The following is a 22,539-nucleotide window of genomic DNA, read 5'->3' on the forward strand; positions in this document are numbered from 1 at the left end:
TGGCCTTTTTCTTACTCTTTTTAGTTATATGTAAAGTTAGCTTCTAGCATCCTCAGTAAAGCCCAGTGCTTGTTACTTTGTCATCAAGGACAAAGGCTTCGATGCTGCTGGCTGATGTTCCTGCCCTGTGCCTGTCATCACTGACATTCACCTTTCAGGTGTCATGCTTAAAAAACAATATGCCATTTTGAAGGTCATTCCCTTTCACAGATTCAGTCCTCAATGTATATGAAAAAGAAATCCAGTCTTTCTCCACTGTCTTTTGTCTATCAATTCAGTATACCTCTCTAACTACCAGATATAAAAGAAATTCATTAGAACACAATTCACTCTTACGTGGGTTTACAAATGTTGCATATCAATTTAGAACTAAAAAAGGTATGTGTGGGGGCGGAATTGACCAAATTATAATTTTGTCTCCCAACATCATTATAAATGCCATCCCTTGTGCCAGAGAAAAGCACCAAGGACAGAGCTTTTTCCAGTAACCTTGCATTCTTTATTGATGCTCAGCTGTTCCACTATCCTAGAAAGTGCCTCCAATTCATTCTGTCTCTGTGCATTAAAAAAATTGGGGCCAGGGTCCTTCTGTTACCTCTCCTGTAACTCAAACATGGAGGGTCTTTTGTCAATTTCCACATTCTTCTTTGTTATGCACACTAAAATCTGCTTGTATATTTTCCTTTGGAAATAATAAATCACAAACATCAACTGTATTTGATGAGGATCTTATTTTATAAATATTTATTTCCTGAGATTCAATTGGAAGAGTGGTAAGATATAAGAAATTCTTATGACATGAAAATATATATTACTGGTATAATTACTTGTTAAATTATCCCCTACTCTTTTCACCCACTCTTGTTAATTATATTTTAATTGTCACTCTCACCTGATTGTCAGAAGATAGTGTAAAATGAAGGCAGGACAAACATTTTGCTACATGAACCTGAAAACTGTAAAAGATGCTAGATTTTATAGATTCAATATGCAGAGGGGGATTCTAATTATCAACGTGGTGGACATCTCCCTCTAAACCATCATTGATCGATCCAGATTGAGATTATAACTTTAGTTTTCCCTTCATCCAAAGAGAATGACTTCCATTCTTGGCTTTGGAGAGAATGAAGGAGAGTTTTCTCTTTCATGTGTTATTGCTCTTTTCTTAGGAAATTCAATAAAAGATCCTTAAATATCTCTGAAAACCATCATGAAACTAGCCTTTGGATGAGACATAGGAAATGAAAGTTAGGTTGAATAACAAAACACAAATCCTTGTTGGTCTCTTGGAGCACCTGTCATAGATACCTAGAGCATACTCTATCTCTAGTTAGGTTCGAGAATACGCATATTTGCATTGAATACATTTTTGAGTTGGGAATGTCAGGTATTTCAGACAAAACATCGTAATTTCAGACAATGAAAATAATAGAGATTAATTATAAGAACCAGATTTTTTTTTTCTTTTTTTCTTTTTTTTTTTTTGGCAGGGAGGTTAAGTAGGAGGCCTGTTGCCTGGGTCAGGGACTCTGGGAAGGCCCGTGGAGGACACTGGCTGGAGACACGTGTGTGGGAGAACCAGGGGGCATGCAGCTCATGTGGCAGAGACTCTAGTGTCCTTCTTAGGGAGAGGGAAGCATTTCCACTCCTCTGAGACTCTTCAGGCCATTACCAGGGCTTCCATCGCTCTGAGTATGGGCCTGGTCTTCAGGGGACACAGGAAGTAGGACTGCTGCAATGGAGGAGCCTGAATGTCCTGCCCCAGGATGTAGGTCCCTGGAAGCCTCTGTCCCTGGACCAGATTTAAAAAAAAAAAGTTGACAAATCAGAATATGGGACAAATAGCCAGTCACCAATTACAAAAGATGAAACTGCCAAGGATGAGGAGATTGTATGTTCTCCAAAAGAGAATATTTGTATATCACAAAACCAAGAGAGGTCTTGAAAAAAATATTAATGAATTACTAGAAATATTTTTTTCAAGTATACCTCTTTTTTATGATAAATCTGAGCTAGAGAAATATAAAGGTACTCTATCCTACCCTCAACTGGTTTCACTGGGGAAATCTGCTTCCTTCTAAAGAAGAAATCATCTTCTATTCTAAAATTAGTGTGTACTTTTAATTAATATTGATTTTATTAATATTTGACCATGTCAAAATATTTCAAAATATTTATTTTTACCTTTTAGTATGAATATCCAAAGTATTTCATATTATTTGGAATATATTTACTTTTAGTTTTTTTATAAGCATTATTATCATGTACAAAGTTCTTTTGTGTATAATCAATGATAATTTCCCATTTCCATTCTAGATAGAAATTAAATTTTAAATGGAATTACTACACATATTTCTTTCAAAATAAGTAAAGCATTACTATGCTATAGATAAATGCATATAATGAACCAAATCAGACATATAAAATAAGACATTGTTCTAACGCAGTGTAACATGGTTAATTTACAAAATGGTTCAGATCACAGTCAAGAACCAGTGTATAAGAAGGACTTCCTTCTTTGACTCCAGTTTTTTTCCTAAGATTTTCCCCCTTAACTTTATAGTCAATCACAAACATTTCAAAGTAACACACATTTGCTAGGCATTGGAGAGATTAAGAAGGAGGGGTTATAATCTCCTCTCACAGTAAGAATTTTCTAGTTGTGCAAAAGAGAACCTGGATATAACATGAAAAAAAGAATAGAGCTAAGGGCCAAATCAGTACTGGAGATAGCAAGTACTGATTATGGATACTGAGAAGAGAGTGAGGGTCTATGTGCACTGGGCTGCTGAGGACTCCTCAGGCACCAAAGAAATTGTCCTCTACACACATATTTCATTTCTGCTATTCAGTGTGTTCACGTATCATAGGCATTGACATAAACTAGTAGCTTGTTGGAAATATAGCCTGTCAGGCCTTGCCCTGTGATCTACAGAATCAGAAACTCCATTTACAAACTCCCCCGTGATTTACATGAATAGTGAAGTTTGAAAAAAAAAAAAAAATATATATATATAGAATTTGAAGGAAAAAAATACTTATAAACCCCTTTTCCAAATTGTTTTCCTGAATTTACTCTAAGGCTTTAGTGTGAGTCTTTATGTATGCCCAGTTTTCTTATTTGTTTTCTAAGCAATGCTAGTGTTCTGTGTACAAGACTACTCTCTGCAAGCCACATTCTGTGACAGCTGTGCCAGTGTGGCAAGGCCTCCATACAGAGCTCTCATTCTCAGGGATCATCCACGGATTTCATCTTCGTTATCTCCAATTTGACTGCAAAGAGCACATGACAGACCCCAGTTTATGATCGCAGTTTTGGCACTAATTAGCAGTGTGATGGCAATCATATAATTGTTCTAGGTACGATTATTTATGAAAAGAGATTGAATGAGCACTAAGCCTTCTTTGAGCTTTGAAATTGAATTCAACTTCAGATTTTCAAATATTAGAAGATAAAAGGAGTGAGATTAGTATTACTTAGACTTTCCTGGAATCTTTCAGAGAAAAAATGCTGAAGAATTTGTATTGTGTGTGAAATTCATATGAAAGCAGATTGTTGTTGGGGTTAAAAACAAGTAAATGCTGAAATTCAACACTATGATGTAAAGGAAATTTACTTATTTTAAAATTCAAAACAGACTTCTTACCTTCAACAGCCAACTGTGAAATACTGTACATATTTCTTATATAAACTAAATGTTGTTGGAATGACTTATAAATAATGGAGAATACTAATGATCTCAACTTCGACTTATACATTTATTTTGTTATTTCCCTCTTTAACATAATTTCCTTTTTTTTAAATTTGGAGTTGTGCTATTTTGAAGTATAATAGTGAAGTGTAGTAGCTTTTCATCAAATATCTTGTCTTCAAAAACTCATGAAGAAAATGATTTTTGCGTATCTCTCAGAGAAAGGCAGTGTTAGTTTTCATTGGTCATTCAAAGAAATAGAAGAAGTCTGAAGTGTTAATAACTGTAAACAACACAGAAGAGTGATTGGATTGCCAGATACAGAGAAAGCATCTATTGAGAGAACCCTGGACTTTATATAAGCACTCTATATTCTACGCACATTCCCATTCAGGACTTCATTTAATTCTCTTGATAATGCTATGAAGTAGATGTTATGATTTCTGTTTAACAGAGGAAAGATCTGAGATTAAGTAATTAAGTTATTTGCCAAAGGCCACTCAGCATCTAATTCAAAGCTCGGGATACCATACTGAAGTCACATTTAAAAGACTTTACTGTTTGTGAAAGGTGTATTGAATAGGAAGTATTTTATTATTTTTTAAAAAAGGAAAGACATAATAACAAGAAAAATCTACTGTAGTGATCCAACAAATAGATAATAAAGGCTTGACCCACAGTGTTGGGTGTTGAATTATGCCTCCCAAAGTAGGTCTATTTTTTTTTTTATTTTTTTATTTTTTGGTGGTGCCGTGGATTGAACCCAGGGGCTTGTGCATGAAAGGCAAGCACTTTACCAACTGAGCTATATCCCCAGCCCCAAAGGTACATTGGTTTTATTTTATTTTATTTCATCATTTTATTTTATTTTTGCAGTGTTGGGGATTGAACCCAGGATCTTGTGCTTGGGAGGCAAACACTCTACCAATTAAAATATATCCCCAGTCCCCAAAGTAGGTCTATTAAAGTCATAACACCTAGGACTGCAAAATGTGATCTTTTCTGGAAACATGTTCTTACAGATATCATTAGTTAAAATGAGGTCCTACTGGGGTAGGGTAGTCCCCTAATCCAATATAAATGATGTCCTTATAAGAAGATGGTCATGAGAACACAGGCACACACAGGGAGAACACCAAGTGACAACATGACAGAATAGAACTGTTGATTGTCAGCAAGCCAGCAGAAGATGGAATGAAGCAATCAGGCATTCCCTTGCAACTTCAGAAGAAGTGTAGCTTTGCAGATACCACAATTTCAGAGTTTTAGTTTCCAGAAATGCAAGACAATAATTTTTGTTTTGTTTTGTTTTGTTTTTTAAGTGGTACTTTGTTAAGGCAGTCCTGGAAATCTAATGGACTTGAGAAAAAGAAACAGTCAAAAGAACAGAGAAAGGTATATGAACTACAATCGACCCTCAGTAACTGAGAATTTGGCATCTATGGGTTCTAGGTATAGATTTAACCAACCCAATATTGAAAATACTTGAAAAAATTTGCATTTGTACTAAACATGTACAAACTTTTTCTTGTCATTACTCTCTAAGCAATGCAGTATAACAATAGAATAGCATTTATGCATTAGATGTTATAAATATCTAGAGATGATTTTAAGCACACAGGACAGTATGTGTGAGTACAACCTACAGGCGGAGGATTTGGAAGCAGATAAACTTCTTCTACACCTTCTTTTTGGTTTTGCTACCTACATGCAGATGGACTGCAAGACTCTAGAGCTATAGTTGGCCCTGGGGACCAACTCTGCCCTGTTGCCTGTTTTGTAAAGAATTTTATTGAAACACAGCCATGCCTATTCATATACAAGTGGTCTATGGCTACTTTGGACTGTAACAGTAGAAGTGAGTAAATGCAACAGAGAACTTGTGGCTTGTGAAGCCTAAAATATTTATTATTTGTTTTTTTACAGAAAAAAAGCCATCATTTCCTGTCCTAAATGATAATAAAGTCAAAATCCAGAAGGAGACTGGATTTCCCAAATCACTAAGAACTTCCATCAATCTGAAGTCAGGTTTCCTGGGCTGTTATGCATCCAGGAGTAGACCTGCTATATTTGACTTATTATATTTCAGAATTTTATTTGTAACAATAGTATATTTATACTTACTAATGCATTTATTTACAGATGAAAAAAGAGTCAAAGAATTTAAATGCCTTAGCCAAGATTATATTATTAAGTGAAAAGGAAAGAATTTGAACACAGATGTGAAGGACCATAAAACCTGCCCTATATTCTTCCTAGGTTCAGAGTGATCATCTCTGATGTTGCAATCATAGGTGATATTTATTTTCTTGTGTATTTTTTCTAAAAATTTTATTGAGATGTAATTCATATACCAACAAATCCACCTTAAAATACACAGTTAAATGACCATTAGTGTATTTAGATTTGTTCAAGTTATCAGCAATATCTTATTTTAGAATAATTTCATCACCCTGAAACCAAGTCCTATTTAGCTATGTCTTGTCATTCCTCATTCTCCCAACCATTGGTTTACTTTCTTTCTCCATGAATTTGTGTATTCTGAACATTTCATATATATAGAATCAGACTGTACATGATCATTTGTGACTGGCTTCTTAGCATTCTATTTTTCAAGGTTGATCCATATGTAATATAGCTTATATTGGTACTTCATTCCATGGATGAATATTTCATTTTTGGCCATAACATGTTTTTTTCTTTAATTTTAGTTGTAGATGGACACAATATTTTTGTTTTGCTGAGGGTCAAACTAAGTTCCTCACACATGTGAGGTAAATGCTCTACAACTGAGCCACAACCCCAGCCACATAATCAGGTTTTTATTCACTAATAATTGAATGGTTTCCATATTTTGTATACTAAGAATAATGTGGGACTGGGGGTATAGCTCAGTGGTCTAGCACTTGCCTAGCATGCACAGAAACTCAGGTTCAATCACCAGCCCTGTGAAGAAGAAGGAGACAGAGACAGAGAAGAACAAGAAGAAGAAGGATGTAGCTATAAACATTTGTGCACAAGCTTTTGTGTAAATGTATGTTTTTCAATTTTCTTGGGTATATGCCTCAGAGAAATTGCTCTGTCATGTGGCAACTCTATATTTAATGTTTTAAACAAGTGCCAAACTATTTTCTAAGGTGACTCCACCAACACTGTATAAGGATACCAAATTCTCCACATTCTTGTCAACAGTGCTTTCCTCTTTTTTATTTTGGTCTTGCTTGTGGATAGATATAGTGGTACTGCATTGTGGTTTTGATTTTTATTTTTCCATAACTAATGATATAAACATAGTTAATTTACTTATTGCCCATTTGTGTATCATCTTTGGAGAAATGTCTACTAAAATCCATTGATCATTTGAAAATTGGGCTATCTTTTATTGCTGAGTTGTAAGTGTTCTTTACATATTCTGGATACAAATCCCTGAAACAGATGCATTATTTGAAAATGTTCTCTCCCATTTTGTGGGTGGCCATTTCATTTTTTTGTGGAGGGGTACTAGGGATTGAACTCAAGGGCACTTGATCACTGAGCCCCAGTCCCAGCCCTATTTTGTATTTTATTTAGACACAGGGTCCTGCTGAGTTGCTTAGCACCTCTCCCTTACTGAGGCTGACTTTGAATTCTTAATCCTCCTGCCTCAGTTTCCCAAGCTGTTGGAATTACAGGTGAGTGCCATCGCACCCAGCTTGATTTTTCATATTTTTGGAGGTATACTTGAAATCACAAAAGTTTTTAATTTTGATGAAATTCAGCATATCTATTTTCTCTTTTGTCACTTGTGCTTTTGGATCCATATCCAAAAAAACATTGCTTATTGCAAAAATATGAAGATTTTTATCTGTTTTCTTTAAAGATTTTTATGGGTTTAACTCTTATATTAAGGTCTGTTATCAATTCTGAGTTTATTTTTGTGTGTGGCATGATGTATGGGTCCAACTTTCCTTTTCTGCAAGTGGATATCCAGTTATCCCAGCATCACTTGTAGAAAATATCTCATGCACTTTTTTCAATTTATATTTAACTTCTATTAGTTTTGTGATTGAAAACACTAAATGTCATAAAAATGATACAAAATATTCTTCAAAATTAAATTTAAATACATGTAGGTGGATAATGGAATGTTGCAGAAATTAAAGCAGGAAACTGATTCAAGGAAACACGGGAAGGCTCAGCTGTCACATGCAAAATAGAAAACAAGGAATTTAAAGAGAGGAAAAAGAGACAAGTGGGGCTCGAGTCTACCTGCTGAAGCAGCAACTCAGGAGGCTCAGTTAGGAGAACAAGTTTGAGTACAGCCTTAGCAACATAGGGAGACCCTGCCACTAAATAAAAAATAAAAAGAGTTGGTGGTGTAGCTCAGTGGCAGTGACCCTGGATTCAGTCTTCAGCACCTCTCTCTCTCTCTCTTTCTCTCTCTTATACACACACACACACACACACACACACAAGGAAAAGGGGGAGTTGGCTTTAGGAGTTCATGTTCAAGGACTAGATTTGTTCCATGAAAGAGTTTAAATGTGGAAATAGAATTTTTGAGCATGGACTATGCATTCAAAAAAGCTAATGAAGAGAAAGAATCATAGTCAAAGAAAAGAGGTAGAAGGATCATTTTTACAGTGTAGAGTATCATTTTTTCTGGAAGAATACTCTTATAGTACTAAGGAACATGATTTTTGGAAGAATAGAAGTTATTGGTTAGGGAAAGAATGACAATGCAGAAAAATGAGACTGGTGAAAAGTGATGTGAGGGGGTGCATGAGGTCGAGAGTTTGGAGCAGAGTTGTGGTCAATGTCTGATCAGTGCAAATAAGGGAAAGGAGAAAGACTGAATAGAGAAGAAAAGGGTGTAGGAAATGCTGGGAGGGAAGAAGGTACTCAATGAGAGTAGGCAAGGGCAAAGAGGACAAATCATTCTTTAACAAACAAAGAGAAATCTCTTTTTCTGAGGTAATTCTGATGTGATCATTTCATCCAAGTCTCTAAACCCAACAACTGGAATTTATTCAAGATATATTTGGTTAGACGCCCTGAGATTGACCAAAACAAAACAAAACATGATCCTCTGAAAATCAAGACATATGGCAACTCTGAGCCTGCATTGAAAGTTTCCATTAGTTGACCCCTTTAGGGAATGAATCTACCTCCCCAATTTCTGTGTGGGTGTGTAGGGGGGTGTATTCACCAATTATTCATTTATTAGCTGCTGAGGTTTACAAAGTTGAAAAGGGTGAGTGACCTGTGTTTATTTACTAAACTCTAGAACATAGAAGGCAGATGAGAGTGGCCACAGCACAACCAGATCTTGCTTTCTTGTGCTTGAGAATCCAAGCACATTATATCTAAGAATTCAAAGTAGAAAATAGAAGTGTGTGAGAGAAAGGGAGGAAATATACACAAAGACTTTTTTGAACAAAGGAATTCTACCTCTTTTCACCTGCTTTCTATGATAATAAGCAAAGGATAGAATGTATAAAATCTAATTCTCTAATTAACAGCTGAGTATCTGGTATAAATGACTATTATGGATTCATGTTTCTGAAAACCTTACAAAATAAAAAAATTCTTTTAATATCACTTTCAATTATTCTTCCAAAATAAGTCCATAAAAAGTTTATGAATCTTAATGAGACCCTGTCTAAAAAAAAAAAAAAAAAAAAAAAAAAAAAAAAATACCGGGTGGGGATGTGGTTCAGTGGTTAAGTGACCATGGGTTCATTCCCTGGTACCAAAAAAGAAAAAAGCTTGGGGATGATGAACCAGGTGCTGTGAGTGAAGCACACCTATAATCTCAGTGACTTGGAGAGGATCACAAGTTCAAGGTTGGAGATCAATCTGAGCAACTTAGTGAGACCCTGTCTCAAAATAAAAAAATAAAAAGGAGTGGGGATGTAGAAGTGGTACAGAGTCCCTGAGTCCAATTTTCAGTATTTCCCCTCCAAAAAAAAAACAAAAAACAAAACAAAAAAAGAAGGAAGCTTGTGATGATATATTTTAAACATTGCAGGTAACAAATGACCACAATGTGTGTAAATTTACTGCCATATTTATCAGATGTTGAATAATTTCCTAAAATTATTCACCGGCAAGCATGAATAAAACGTTACTATTTTCTACCTGTGTTTCAAATTGTTTATTTCTGAAATTCTGCAAGGTCTTTCCCATGTAGTCACAGCCTTCTATCCAGCAAAAAGAATGAATTGGGACTTTTTCTGCTTTTATTTTTATAATACTTATGAAATCTAAAAAAACGTTTGACGCATTCACACATTTATATCTGCTAAGACACAATGGCACTGTCTACATAATTTTCTTTGTAAAACTTTACACAAATGAGAAATTTTTCCCGCTCCCCTGTTACCCATCCTACAGCAATAGTCTCACAAACATGATGGAACACACAGGAAAAAGGGGAATCACAAAGTTGCCAGATTTCTCTTTCTTTTCTTTGCCATCACATTCAAGGTTTTCCGGTGTTTTAGATCTGGTTTTCCTATTTCACTTTGCTCTGTGGGACCACCCACAAGTTGTCTAGTTTTGCCTTCATATGGCCAATGCATCCTTTCTTCTATAATTTCCCATCTGATAAATTTTGGGGAAGGAAGACACTGGTTGCCAGCAAGTCTCATTTTCTGAGCCGATCTAATTTAGAACCTGTATAACATTGGCACATAGGTACAGGTATTCTCTCTTTTCATATTGCTGTTTAGTCACTTATCTCCATCATGATTGGATAGACACCCATTTTTCAACTAAGCTCTCCAAAAATACATAAATAGCAAGCTGTTCTTCACACAAATCTTTACAAAACAACAACGATAGCAACAAAGGAAGAAAGAAATCCATTTTAGTATTAAGGGAATTTTTTACGGTTTTCATTCTAGTTGATTCTAAAGATGAGCACCAAGAAGAGAAATTTAAATGCATATATACACAAGTAAGAAATTGTTTGCAGTCTTCCTCCCCACCCACCCCTTCCCAAGTGCAGAGGGAAGAAGAAGACTAAAAAAGCAACAGACTTAATCATGTTTGGTGTTTGCAGCAGCTAGCACAGTGGACCTGTCATCATTTCTGCTAACACTTTCTGTTGTGGTGGTGTTTATTGTTATGTGCATCCCAGAATATAATTACTCAACATATTCAATGTTAATATTGAGGTTTTTTTTTGGGGGGGGGCAGTACTATAATGTCATTTATTTAATAGATTTTTTAAATTGGGTTAGAGTTGTCTATCAACTACAAATAAGAGAGTATCAAATATTTCAGTCATCTAGGGGTGATGATTATCATAAATATGGGGGAATGATTAATGGAATTCCTGATAGACCAGGTATGAAGTTATAGAAAAATTTCACTTGAGAGTGTGTTGAAAGATTTAAGCAAGTACACAGCCTAAGGATATGGGGATCCTTTTCAAATAATTTACTTTTTTCATGATTGCATTCTGATATTGTAGAAATTAAAACTTCAATTCTCCAGACCTCTCCCTCTCTTTCTTTTCTTCTTTATTTTACTACTCCCTTCTCTTCCACTTTTTCTTGCTAACTTGGATTGATATCTACATATCTTAAGTTGATAAAAGTCACTATTTAACAGAGTACAAATTAAATACATGGTGTCTTTGCCAATATTTTTAAGATGCTAGAATAGATATTTCTGGAGTTTAAAAGAAATTAATGAGATTATGAAAAGCAGTTAGATCTGAAATCTGGTGGCAGGTGTTACTTTCCAAAAGATGTGAAAATTATTTCCAATTTCTAATGGAAACTCAATATACTTCAATGTAGGAAGTACACTTGGAGAATCATATTCTAAATATTTTAAATGTTGTAACAATGAATTTCCAACTTGGTGAAGTGAAATCTTTATGCTATTTGATGAGGAGAAGTGGTTTGTGTCATTTCAATTATTAGAATAAGCTGTTGCTAATGCCATGAATGTCATTAATCCTTAACAGCTTAGAACCATGGAGAGGTACGGCATTCTTGTTTCCCTTGGGTAACAAGATCATCAAAGGCATAATCCTAAATTGACATTCATATTGCAAGAAATTTACTGATCTAAAAATTTACTAAGAGTGAGACCAGCACATCTGCCCCTATAGGAAATGATTTTTGCATAGTAAGTGTTGATCTGCATAACCATATGATCATCGCAAGTGCTGATTACCAAATCTGAATCATCATTACTTAGCAAAGTTCTATAAATACACATGGCACCATGTAATATATTCAGCTGTGCTAAATTAATGACAAAGTCCTTACCCCGAGGAGGTTGGGGGGGGTCTAAAAACAAAGAATGACACAAAAGACAAATATGTGGAACACACATTGAGTTGGGGGGAACTTTCAGTGAAATCGTTCCAGTGAGGGACTTTTATGGTTTTGAGTGAAGGAGAAATTAAAGATCTATAATAAGTTAATAAGTAAAGGAGAAATTAAGGATCCACAATACATTAATAAATGTGGACTCAAGATACATATATATATTTATATACATATATACACACACAACACACACACACACACACATATATACACACACAAAATTTGAAAAATATCTTCATATGGCTAGATTTAAATATCATAAATTCAATATATCCAAAACTGAATTATCTTTTTGTTTCGAATAGTACTTATCTTTTTTGTTTCATTTGTTATTTTTAGATATACATGACAGTAGGGTATATTGTGACATATTATACATACATTGGGTGCATGAATGTATGTATTGGGAGAATGAAGGGAAGGGAGGGAGGATATGAATAGGAATGAGTGAAGAATGAATCTGACAACTTTCCTATGCTCATATATAAATACACCACCAGTGAAACTCCACATCATGTACAACCACGAGAATTCATTCTCTCTTCAACATGTTCTCATTCTTCAAATCAGCTCCTTCCTTGATTAAAAGTGGTGCTTTCTCCCTGATTAATAGAAACATTTTATAGATACTTTCTTCTCGTTCTTCTCCCTCACCTACTACAAAGTGCTGGAAATGGCCGAATTGGTGCCTATTCTTCATTTTCTACTTCTCAGTTCTAACTCAGATCTTTGTAACTCCCTTTGAAGGATTACTCTGCTTCCCAGTGTGACTCTACTTTAATTTGTCTCTTAAAGCTTCTCTTCTAAAATACACATTTCCCCACTCCTGGCCCAGGTTTTGATGGCTCTTCAGTGTAGAGTCAGCACTGGTTCCAATGACATTCCTGGAAACCCAGTCCAAATTTTCTTTCCATCCTTACTTCATACTAATCCTTGCTCATCAAACTTCAAAGTGCCACCCTTGTTTAGGCTTCTTTGTTTCAATTTTTGAAACTCTGGTCATTTTATATAGCTGTGTATTTTCTTTGTACCTCCTCTACTATTTCAGACCTAGGAAAGAAATGCATTTCTTCTATGAAATTTTCTCAAATAGCTCAAGAGAAACAAATTTTTGTCCTCTGCTTTTATGTACAAAAATAATCTGATAAAAATTATTTTGTTCAATAGATACTGCTTCTCCAAGGACGGTTGGTTCTTTATATCTTCAAGAACACTCAGATTTCCTGTTCAAGGCCTACTCTTTTCCTCTCCTCAGACATCTTGTGCTCCAAAAGTAGGTTTTCAGCTGCCCTGGACCAGTGATTATGTAAAAAGTGAAAAGGTAACCCATGCAAACCCAGCATTTGTTAACTTTAGGTAATCTTACATAGAGATTGATCATCCCCTTCTCATTTGGTTGTTATAATACCTGACATTACCTTATTTATGTTTTGTTCCAAGAAAGTACCATACTTGTGGTTAGATTTAAAATTGAGTAAGAAATGACAAGATATTAATTTTAGTGATACATTTTGCATTCTCTGTCAAGTTGCTTTTAAGATTAGACCCATCCGTGGACTACTCTGTTATGTGAGTTACTTTAACTTAAACCAGTTAGAGTAGGTCTTTTAAACACATGCAGCCTAGAGAATACTATTTATATCTATTTAGACCTTTTGATACACATTTGCTTGCAAATATTTTCTCTGGTATTAATTAGAAGTTCAATGAAGATAGAGAATGGTTTATATATATTGTGTCTCCTAATGTGTCTATCCTGGTATACTGGGTTATTAGCAGTTTAATCAGAGGTCATATGATCTTTTCTCAAGAATGCTTCTAAAAGAAACACTCCAAGGATAAAATGCTAGACCACATGAACTGAAGTTCCTCTTCTACCTCTTGACATTTTTTCAATGACTTGTATTAATTTTGAAAGCTGCAGAGAATTTCATGATACAAAGTTGACTATGATGGCAAAAATAGTTTTTAAAAAGCATTCACTTTCTAAAGCTGTCATAACAGAGTACCATGGACTTACTGGGTTAAAACAACAGAGATTTACTATCTCACAGTTCTGGAGGATTAAAATCCAAAACCCAGGTATCAGCAGTAATATGTTCTTGCTCAAGGATCTAGGGAAGAAACTGTTCCATGCCTTCCTCTTATTTTCTTCCTATAATTTGAATATTTGTGTCCCTACAAAACTTATAATTTGTAAACTAATCCCCAATGTGATAGTATTAGAAGGTGCGTCTTCTGGGGGTTATTAAATCATGAGGAAAAATTTCATGAATTTATAAAGTGGTTCCAAAGGGCTAGCTAGCTCCTCCATCTTGTGAAGATTCAGTGAAAAGACACTATCTGAACCAGAAAGCAACCCCTCACTATACTCTGAATCTGCTGGCACCCTGATCATAGAATTATCAGCCTCCAGAACTGTGAGAGAAAAAACTCTGCTGTTTACAGGTATCCAGTCTGGGATTGTGTTATTCTTGTCTTTTCAGTGACTGGGGATCAAACCCAGTGCTTTGTGCTAGGCAAGCTCTTTACCACTGAATCTCATCCTCAGCTCCCTGTCCTTTTTATATATAAAGGCCAAATGAACTAGGACACTTTTGTTGGTTTTCTGACAATCTTTGGTGTTTCTTGACTTGTAACTGCATAATTCAAGTCCTTGCTTGTTCATGTGGCATTCTCCTTGTGTCTTCACATGACCATCTTTTTACAAGGACTCCAGTTGTATTGGATAATGAGTCTGTCCTCCTCCAGTATGAAAGTAATTACATATGCAATGAATCTATTTCCCAAATAAGGCCCACCATGTTTTGAAGCACTGGAAGTTAGGTTCCATGTACCTTTTGGTGAGGACAAAATGCAATCCTTAACATGGGATAACAGCTAGAACTTTCTAGGAGGAAATCTTACTCTTTTTTCTACAGAGGGGAATAGGATATGATTTTAGCAGCTTTCCAGCAAGACCAGAGAGATGATTAATTGTATGAAGAAGAAAGCTACATGATTTAAGGGAAGCAAATAAATTACTGGTATTTTCCATAAGTGGAACTCAGACACTGGCGACCAATGACAATTTTTACCAGAATTTTTTTCTTCCATTATTGACACCTGCATGTGAAAGAAAACACAATCTCAAGGGACACTATCTAGCTTTATCAGGCAAAACGTGATTCATGTTAACAACATGACCTTACTGGTGAGGAGATGGTTTTATTCATTTTTGCTCATGAAGAAATTAACTCTTTAAAAAATTCATAAGAGAGAATACTATATGAATTTGTTTTCATTTTTATGGAAGTTATCTGTTATCAAGATGAGGGTATTATGTAATTTTAATGAATGAAATGTAACAATATATTTTTTGGTTTTGAAACAAGATGAAAATTGATTCTAAGCATAATACAGATCTTCCTAGCTGAAAGGCAAATCTAAAGATCTTCAGCTTTATGAAGGTTTTGTCATAAATCAATCCCTTTAGAACACATGTTTGAGTCAAGCATAACTTTTTTCAAATCCAATCTTCACCAACATAATTGCCATGTAACCCTGAGCATGTTGCTCAACTTCTCCAAATCTAGGTTTTCTAAACTATAATCTCCAAAGAAATTTGTGATGATTGAATTAAGTAAATTCATGCAGGACACATTGTCTACCACATGGCATTTAATAAAAATTTTTGTCATTAACATCACTACTATAGCTATAAGAATTTCTATTCTGAAACATCAGAGGCAGAAATAAAAGAGGAAAACCCAAATGTAACATGACATTAAAGACATCATAAGTTTTTTGTAATTATATTTACCAATATTTAATTATTTATTCTAGTTATACAATTGTATATTGAACTAGAATTCAGTTTCCCTTTTTTAAAAATAAAAAGAAGATATTTGTTTTTCTACTATCATGAGAGGAAAGACTCATTCTAGTGATTTTCTTTCCATCTTTTTTCTTACAACTCTGTATTAGAAAGAGATTTATTTTGCTAGCTCAAATCAAAGGGATAGTTACCAGCTCATTCAGAGACATGAATAAGCTGTTCCATTTCATAGTAGTAACATGGATAGGTATTCCACTGTGATTCATGCAACCAGGTAATGATGTCTCTGCCATGCAGCCAGTGTTCTCTGTTCTTCCCACGACCTCTTGCCACTTGTTAATTTTCACCAAATACTTCCTATTGTCTGTCATAAATTGTTTCTAAAACATATTAAGCATCTTTTCCTTCTGTTGCTCAACATTTAGGTGTTCTCTAATGATGTCAAATATTACCCATGCCCTGATCACAACCAAACACCTGTAGTGAGCTACTGCCACCTCTGTCATTTTATCCAGTTGTGGAAGTCAACAGCTGGACAGTTTAGGAATTTATTCATATTGCCTTACCACTATGTACAATGGTAGCAGTTATACCAAGTGCTACGTACTGAATATTTATGTTGCCTGCCAATTCATGTGTTGAAAGTTAACCTCCAGTGTGATGATTTTGAGAGTGGGGCCTTTGGAAAGTAGTTCATGAGGGCAGGACTCTCAGGAATTAGATTAATGCCCTCATTAAAGGAGCAAAAAGAGCTTGTTTGCCTCTTTTGCCATGTGAAGTCATAATGGAATGATGGCTGTGACCTAGGAAAAGAGCTTTCACTAAATACCATATTTGGCTATATTTGGAATTTGGACTTCCCAGCCTCCAGAACTGTGAGCAATAAATTTCTATTGTTTATAAACCTATAGCATTCTGTGTATAGCACAGCAAACAGAAAGAGAAAGAGAGACACCACCAGGAATTAGGTGCTTTTGTAACAAAATCTAAAAACGTGGAAGTGACTTTTCAACTGGGTCATGGGTAGAGACTAGATTTTTGAGGTGGCTGTCTAAAAATGCCCAGTTAATTCCACCTTTATGTATACCTAGAAAGCAAAAACTAAAAATAAATAAATAAATAAATGGACAGAAGATTAGTAGAATAGAGAAAGGGGAATAGGGTAAGAGAGACCGAAGGGGCTGGTGGGTCACCAGGAACCATAGTAGAGTAAAATAAATTCCATGCATGTGTGATTTTATCAAAATGAACCCAACTATTTTGTACAAATATAATGCATTACTACAAGCATTGAAAAGCCTATGTCATCATGAACAGACTGTTAGGGGCAATTTGGGTGAAGGTTCAGAAAGAAGAAAGTAATGGGAAAACTCTAGTCTTCCTAAGAGAGTGCTTAAGTAATCTTGAACAGAGTGATGTTAGAAATACCAACAGTATTCTGATGAGACTCCCAGCAACAAATGAGGAACACATTACTCAACAGTGGAGGAAAAGTCATTCTTAGTATATAGTGGCAAAGAACATAGCTGCATGTAAGGAGTCCTAACATTTTGCGCAGGGAAGGTAGAATTTTCAAGTAATAAAATTGTATATTTTACTGAGGAAACTCTTAATCAGTGTTGAGAGAATAGTCTGGTTTCTCTTGACAGCTTATAGCAAAATTTTAGAAGAGATAAATGATTTCAAGATGTGATTCTTAATCAAAGGAAAGAAGAATGTAGATTTAGGAAGTTCTCAGCCTATCAATATTGAAAATAATAAGAAAGCCTATTCAGGGGAGAATGCTGCAGGTTTAGCCAAGTAACCCTGTGATGTGGAGATGAGTATGGGTCACCCAGATGTTACTGACCAAAACAATGGTGAGATTAGTCCACCATCTCAACAGATACCTGCAGATATTTTGCAAGATGATGAAAGAGTAACCCTGTTTCCTTCACTAAAATAACTCAGAGATCATTAGGGTTGCCTCTTTTGTCTTAGGCCCAGAATATAAGGGACATGGGGACACAACAATTTCAAAGGAGAGGCAACTGAAGTCTGTGGTACCTCAGCCTTTGGTGCTCGTGCTGCCTCACAACAAGGACTCCACTCCCTGTGCGCCAGTGCTCTAGTCCTGAGGGCCCCTGAAGTGTGGCTCCAGAGAAGCCCAGTATACTGTGCAATACCCAGCTGAGCTGTGGAATATTGCTACCTCCACCTAGACTCAAAGAATGTCCAGGAGAGCCACAGGCACATGACACCATTGGCGTTAGAAACCAGGCAGAAGACTAACTTTGGGGTGGGGTCACTACAGAGAGCCCTGAGGGGGACAGGGCCATCACAAAGAATCTCCATGAGGGCAATGCCTAGTGAAGCCTTTGGAATGGAGACTCCCAAATCTATGGGGATAGGTCCACCTACAGACTTGAGGGCCCAATTCCTGCCCAGCAAAGTTTCAGGGGTAGTACTGCTACCCTAGTGGGTCCAGAAGGTGGAAAAGCATGTCATCAGAGAACATTGTTCTCAAGCACTGAGGTTTAGGTTAATTGCTCTGTTGGATTTTGGACTTACTTGAAAACTGTTACCTCTTCCTTTCCTATTTCTTCCTTTTGGAACGGGAATGTCTATCTTATGCCTGTTCCACTACAGTATTTTGGACACACCAAACTTGATTTCACAAGTTCCCAGCTGGAGAGGAGTTAGTTTCAGGATTAATTATATTTTGAGTGTCCCCTGTGTCTTAGTCAGATGATTTTACATAGATTTTGGAGTTTAGACTTCTGAGTTGATGCTGGAATGAGTTAAGGCTTTGGGTTGGTCAGGATGAAATATATACATTTTGCGTGTGAGAAGAACATGAATTTGGGGGACATTGGGCAAAATAATATGGACTAAATTCATATATTGAAACCTGTCTCCCAAAGTGGTGGTATTTGAAAGGACCTTTGGAAACTGATTAGGTCATAAGGGCAGAACTCTCACCAGTGATATTAGTGCCCTTATGAAAGAAGTTCATGAGTGTTTTCTCATCTGTTCTCCCATATGAGGGTATAATACAATGACAGCCGTCTGTGAGACGGAAAGTGGGTGCTCATCTTATACCAAATTTGCCAGTGCCTTGATTTTGTGCTTCTCAGCCTCCAGAACTATAAGGAATAAATTTCTGTTGCTTAATCTACTCAGATTATGGTATTTCATTAAGAATCTCAAACTGACATCAAGCACCAAATATGGTTTCAGTAAGGACTGTTTGAATTTTAAAAATGCAGATTTATTACACATACACCACTGACTGTTTTTCCTCCGACCTGCTCTTTGTTCTTAGTTAATGCACCATGATTCACAAGTTGCCTAATTCAAAATCCCAGAGAGCATATTTAGTGCTTTTTCTCCTTTACTTCCACATCTAATCCAACCAATAATTCTGTCAGTAGTGTCTCTGTAAGACATGTCAAATTGTTCTACTTTATGCTTTTATCAAGTCACCATAATCTTATGTCTATATTCTATATCAGCATTACCTGGTCTTCCTACCATATCCAGTTTTTTGCATAATACACCTGGGGTGAACTGGAGTAATTTTTCTATAACCCCAACAAAACACACACACACACACACACACACACACACACACACACACACACACCACACACACATTCCTTCCATTCTTAAAATTCTATAAAAGTAATTATTTATTCCAGGATGAAATCCAAACTTCTCTTCATTGCACATACATTTCCTTGAGAACTTTCCCAGCTTCATTTCTCAACATTCCAAGTTTCCTGTTCTGCTAATTGTGGTAAATGGTTTCCCATACTGTGCTTACTTTAACTTTTAATACACTGATCACAGCCTTTGTCTCAGAATACTCTTCCTGCTACTCCTTGCCTAACTCTTGGCCACTGACCTGAGCTTGGACACCACCTTATAGGAAATTTTACCTTGACTTTCATCAACCAAGAAGTGCTGGCCCCTTCTTTAGAACCAAGAGAATATGGTTATTACATCATTTAGCCCTAAACATCCTATATTGCTGCTGCTTCTCTCCCCAGAAGATGCTATAGGCATATTGCATGCTGGGACTGTGTTCTATTCATTGATATAGTCCCACAACCTTGGACAGTGTTTGGCAAATAATCAACACTTAATAAATATTTGTTAAATGAGTGTTATGTAGACACAGTGCAAAGTAGCCTTTGGCCAAAGCAAATGATTACAGTACCAGCAAATCTGTGCTATTTTTTTTCCTCCAGAACAGTTCACTTTGATTTATCTTGAACTGTTATGCAAGCTGTAACTAAAAACGACTGTGCTTGATACTGCCTATAAAAATACCACTGTACAGACTGTGTTTTTAAAAAACCAATATTGAAGCTCAAACCATTTATAGTGGTGTCCATATTAAATGCTTTTTACCTATATTCATAAGTGTTGAAAGATCTTTTTTTTTTTTACATTTTTTTCTACATATTTCTTCTCCAGCTGCTACCATAATAGCTTCTCTTACTAGATCCATGCTGTTGCTAAATACGCACAATTAAGACTGTGTCACAGAATCCACCTGATTCCAGGAGTAAGTTGTAGTCCTATGAATCATCCATTGACTCATGTAGCATAACCAGCTATTAATCTCTAACCTGGTATTTGTAGATATGTGTGGAGGCTGAATTGACCTATAGAGTGCAGCCTATATTTTCTACACTTCAATGTTTCAAATTTGAAGGGATTGGGGTAAGATAGTGTATAACTCATAACTGTCTCTTCCTTGTACATGTTCAGAATAAATTTCAAAATCCTAATACTTCTTGACACATAAGTTTAGTTATTTCTTCAGCCATGATCAGCTTCTTCTCAGTCATTGCTTTTCTCTGAGTCCAAAATACTGTGTTGATATGATAAGAAACAAATCCCAAGTGTGTAATTGTTGAATATGCAAATTATCAAATTTTGAAAAGTCTTATGCTTAAAAGACGAGAGAAAACCTGGTATTATGGACTGGATTGGGCCTCTCCTCCAATTCATATGTTGAAACTCTAATCCACAATGTGTTCGTAGAGACAGATCCTTTTGAGAGGTATTTGAGGTCGTAAGTGTGGGGCTTTCATTCAATATGATTGGTGACTAAGATATTTATGTTTTTGGAGAAAGGCCATGTAAGAGGGTATAACTAGATGGCAGTCATTGCAAGCCAGGGGAAAGGTCTCAGGAGAAACTAACCCTGCTTGAACTTTTGTTTTGGACTTCCAGTCTTCAGAATGGTGAGAAAATAAATTTTTGTTGTTTAAGTCCCAGTCTGTGGTATTTTATTGCAGCATACCTAAGAGACTACAACACGTGGGTTTTAGTCCTGATGTTAACGCTTACATCTATATGCTGATCTAGGTTCTGAATTTCATTGCCTCATTTGTCAGAAAAGGATAACTAGAAATTTCACTTTTATAAGTCTACTGTGAGATAATTAAGTTAAATTATGGTGATGGTTCATCATAGCTTTTTAGTGTTATATTATTTTTCATTATCTTTATCCTATTAATACTAAAATAGAAATCCATATTTTCCCTTAAATTCAAAGAACTTTTGAATCTTTTTTGAGTAGAGTCAAATTTCATTTTATTTTAGGACATTGATTAGAATAGATGAACAGTCTATGTGTTGGAATACAAAACAAACTGCAACTTTACTAAATATTACCTATGTGTCTCAGCAATTTACTCAACTTCTCACAGTCTTAGTTTCTCACTTTAGCAAATCTTTAAAACAGGCCTAAAACAATTATGGCACTTCAGACTCTAGGACTAAATGAGAACATTTATTTCCTGGCACATGATTGCATCTAACAAAGAATGTATTGACAAAATGAGTTCATCTCTGGCAGTTTCTAGGCCCCTTTTCACCCAGTGCTCCCTAGATATTCCTGTGTTTCTCAGAAAACTAGATAATAGTAACAGAGCAGCTAAGAATCAGTGAAGCCTTAGCATCTGCCAGTTACCTAACCATAATGCTTCCACTGGATTAATTAACTTCAGAAATCCTTTTTTATATTCATCATATACTTAAGAATACTGAAACCCAAAGGAAGGTCATCAAACTGAATGTAGCAAAATATAATATGAAATATGATTTTACTAAAACACATCCATTACTTATTTAAAATCCAAATTTAACTGAGTATCCTGTATTTTAATCTGGCAATAGTAGCCCAGCTCTCTGGGCTACTTGTCTAAGTGTCTAAGTTGTCACAAGAGACAGGCTTGCACACAGCCCACTGAGTCCTACATTTTATCCTTATGATTTACTTATTACATGTGGTTTTAAAGAAAGATACTTTTTCTAAGAGGGAAGAAATTAAGCTGGGAATTAACCTAGCTGATTGTTGAAATATATTCATAGATTAGACTGATTGTAAATAAGGTCAAGGCAAAGGCTTCAGGAAAGCTGAGGGCCCTGACTGAGACCTTAGAGCCCTAATTAGTTGGGCAATCTGCTTTGACATCAGGAGCAGAAAAAAGTTTAAAGCAAGGTTTCTTTTTACAGAGTTGTTAAAAATATCTCTATTTTTTCCCTTGCATTGGAAAACATTTCCTGAATTGGAAATAATGCTATAGCTGAAATAGCTGCAAGCAAGTTAGAGAATGGCGTGCTTCTTTGTGGAAGACGGTACTTGACGATCGCTCTTCCAGAAGGTTGCAAGGAAGGGCTGTGCTCATGTGTGGACAGGTAA

Source organism: Sciurus vulgaris, assembly GCF_902686455.1.
Source record: "Sciurus vulgaris genome assembly, chromosome: 6".
In the NCBI taxonomy this organism is placed as follows: domain Eukaryota; kingdom Metazoa; phylum Chordata; class Mammalia; order Rodentia; family Sciuridae; genus Sciurus; species Sciurus vulgaris.